Source organism: Nicotiana tabacum, chromosome 18, assembly GCF_000715075.1.
Source record: "Nicotiana tabacum cultivar K326 chromosome 18, ASM71507v2, whole genome shotgun sequence".
Taxonomy (NCBI): Eukaryota; Viridiplantae; Streptophyta; class Magnoliopsida; order Solanales; family Solanaceae; genus Nicotiana; species Nicotiana tabacum.
Window position 1 is genome coordinate 53,537,353 of NC_134097.1, and position 3,847 is coordinate 53,541,199.

The 3,847-nt window shown below is 33.6% G+C and overlaps 1 long non-coding RNA gene across 1 annotated transcript; it reads left to right on the forward strand.

Moving 5' to 3' along the window:
* The first annotated feature begins 1,780 nt into the window (after positions 1 to 1,780).
* LOC107781201 (uncharacterized) lies at positions 1,781 to 3,401 on the forward strand. The gene is made up of 2 exons (XR_001646972.2): positions 1,781 to 2,197; positions 3,174 to 3,401. It is a non-coding gene; the product is annotated as an uncharacterized LOC107781201 (long non-coding RNA).
* Positions 3,402 to 3,847: the final 446 nt, after the last annotated feature.

A 3,847-nucleotide genomic window follows, 5' to 3' on the forward strand; every position in this document is an offset into this window, starting at 1 on the left:
AAGAAGACTGCTACATGTGATAAGGGTTGTTGCTCAAGAAGATACAGATAATTCAGTGTGAGATAAGAGTCCTTAGGCTTGTGGAATCCTTGGAACAGTAGGAGTCTTATCAAAGGAGAAGCTAACTATGAACAGGACTCCTAGAAGATCTCAAGTTGAAGCGTTTAAATACGATCTATTTTGGACTTCTGTGATTATCCTGTTACACATCAACCGAAGAGTCATAAGTTGTTTACTCTAGTCGAGTTACTTGTATTGTATTCTTCTTGAGTTAGTCTAGTGAATGTGATTTAGGAAATTGAGTTGTAATCAAGTGTCATAAACAATTAGTGAGTTGGAGTGAGTGTTTTCTTTTCAAGTTAGAGTAACTTGTAAATCAAATAGTCATAGTATGTGTACTGGAGAGTATTTAATTACAGTCGTAATTGATACATTTTTGGCCCATTGTTCTAGTGAGGTTGAAGTTGAAAATCCTTCGTAGTAGGTCGTGATTTTTGCACCTTTTGAGCTGGGTGATTTTCCACGTAAAATCATTGTGTGTATTTTATTGCTTATTTACTTCACATTTAAGGAACACGGTAAAGAACAAGTTCTTTAGTAATTTATACGGACACTCAAATTATCAATAATGTCAACAAGAAAAATGAGTGTGAATGCAATGATAGCTTCAAAAGAATTAAAGTTTTAAGTTTTTAAAATATTTCAATTGGAAAGTTGAAAAAGTCAAAAGAGTTGAGAAGATTTGTGGTGACAGAATTGACATGAACTGAGAAGCGAGGTTCGTTACAGCTCGCTTTTATCATACTACTTTTTTGAGTAAATATATTTGGAGCTCTGATTACTTCGATGATAGGAATGAGGACTACGGATTAATACTACAAAACTGATATCTATAAATGGTTTTGCTATACGAAACGGAAGCAAATTAAAAGGAGATATGGGGATGGTGTCTGCCTGGAAAATGAGTATTTTTCTTCCATGCCTGCACCTAGAAAGCTGATGGCTACCTTTTGAAAATCTGATTAAGCTATAATATGGAATTACTATTGAGACATTGTTGTTGGTTTATTCTAATTTCTTTCAAATTTTTATCTTATTTCTAATGGCTTGCGAAGTTATTTAAATCCCACTCCCAGATCTCAATGTTCTTTTACAATTCATTTGGAATCTTCTAAAAAATATTCTCTTACATTCTCCTCATACTCTCCCCGGTTCACAATAAGTGACTAATTTACTTTGGGCACACCCATTAAAAAAATACTAAATTCTAGACTAAAATAGTTAGTGTTGTGAACACCTAATTTTTGCACTATTTTAACACCTCCTAAAGTTATTAGTGTTTTGTTATTTTAATTATTTTTCTCAATTTTTGTGACTTTAATTGCATATTTTCTATCATAAAATACTATAAAAATAGTTCTTTCTTCATTTGTGCATTTTAAGAATTAACTAGTTGTTCAGTTGGTGAATTAATCTAGTTCATTGATCATTAGAATAAGTTATTTAATTAATGTATTTGTGTAAAATTTGTTTAATAAGTAGAATTAAGGAAGAAATTTGGCCAAATTTGAAAGAAAAAGTGTCCAAGAGTGCAAGATAAAGGGCTGCCATTGAAAGGGTCTAAAACTACGTAGTTTTGCCTCAAAACTACGTCGTTTCACTAAATGAAACAAGATCAAATCATACCCACCCATTCCAACTTGATCAAATGGATCTCATTCACTCTTGGCTTAGGTATTTAAAGCCTCAAAAATCTGAAAATTATCCTCATTTTCACCCATAATTCTTTTCTCCTTCTTCTCTCTTCTCTCTCTCTTCACTCTCTCTACGCCGCCCCAGCTCCGCCCACCGCCGCCGGCCGGCGGACCACCTCCAAACACCTCCAAATTCACACCATGTAATCTCCACAACTTCCTCTTTCCATATCTCCAAACCAAATCCTTCAAAAATCCCTCAAACTCCTTGAATCTTAGATCTAGGAAACTTTTCCGTCACTTTTTTGCCCAAATTATTGAAGCTCCAACCACTAACACCCCACAATACCTACATCAATGGATAGATCTCCTCAAGACCTAGCTATTGATGCCAATTTCACCCTGAAAATCCGGCGACCAAAATCCAGCCAAATTCCGGCGACCTCCCCGAACACCCTCTTTTGGCATACCACCATTTTTTCGGCCACTTGAATTGTAAAATGGTAAAATCCTATTCTTTTTCATGGCTGATTTTTTATTTTTATTTTTATTTTTCAGATTTTATTTTTTATTATTAATTATTTTAGCATTAGTTTTTGAAGTTTTGGAATGTTAAATTTTCTGTTTTTGCACTTGTTGAAGTAGTAAAATAGCTTTGTGTTGATTAAAGTGAGGTAGTGAGGAAATGCTTGAGAGTATATGGTAAAATCGTAATCCTGCCCCGTTATTAATTTTTTTGATCTTTTTTAGTTAAAGTTAGTTTCTATCTTGTTTCTTCATTTAATCCATTTTTTATTATGTTTGTCTAGTTGATTTTATTAAATCGCTCCAGCGATAGCATGCGTTTCGTTTGGCTTTAATAGTTAATTTTTGTTTGCTTTCGATTGGTTCATAACACATGTGTGAAGTTTAATTACATGTTTTAATACTTGGTTTAGTTTGAATCAACAGGGTGATATTGATGTTGTTAAAATCTGAAGTTTATGTTATTTTATCAAAAAATAGGGTGCTAGTAGCCTACTTTTACTAATTAGGGTGGCTGAAATGATATTTTTTCTCTTTGTTTCTGACATAGTAGATTTCCTTTGACCTTTGGATAGATTTTGAACAGTGTTTAGCACACAATGTCAGTTTTTGTCGGACAGACATTTGGTGAACCAAAATCTGTCCAAATTTGCCTATTTAAGGGTTGCCCTTTCCTCACTTTGGGGGGACTCCATCACACTTCCAGGGGGCATTTTTTCTAATTGCTTTGTCACAAAAACAAAAAATATTCAGCAATTGAACACATGAAAAGTAAGCTGAAATGGTGAGCTTTGGGAGTGAATCTTAGAGTGCAAACTTTTAAAAAAGTATAAGTCCTCTTTAGAGTTCGTTTCTGGGTTCCCTCTCTAAGTTTTCGGGTTGTTTTAACATGGTTTTGCTGCTGGTTTTATGCTGCTTTAGTTGCTGAACTACTTTTTATTCTTTTGCTACCAGGTAATCCTTTAAGACTCGTAATGTACGTATTTTCAGCAATGGGAACAACTTGAACATGTTGCACCATTTAAATGTGTTTGATGTGATGAATAGTTTGACAACAAAAGAGCTTGTATGTTATTGTTATGTATCAAGCATGTGATAATGTGAATATAGTCCTTCATAATACTTGAATATTGAGTTGTAAGTTTTTGAATGTGATATGTAAGTCGTTTATGGATTTTTTAAGCATGTTTTCAAGCTATTATATCCGAGTAACAATGCTAAGTATGCCATGAATGACTTTAGGTGTATAACATATAGCATGAGTTCGTTTTAGTTGCTGAAATTTCACTGCCAACATATGTTCTAGGAATGCTGTGATAATATCTTTGTGAATCTGGCCATTTTGCTGGATTTGCAAAAATAGCTATTTTTGTAAAGTGGGCGTTTATACAATTGTGACTATGTAGTTAATGGTCATGAACTCAAACTAAGTAAAGAGCTAAGATTGTATCAACTTTGGGACTTATTGAATCAAAGATAAAAGTTGGCTCATTTACCTTTGAACAACAAAATTACCCCTTTTCTTCTATATAGCATTGGGCCAATTGAAATTCATTTCTTGGCCCATTTTAATAATAAATTCCAGCAACCCAAAAGCTCCATACAAGCTGGCCCATTTTTTTTAACAA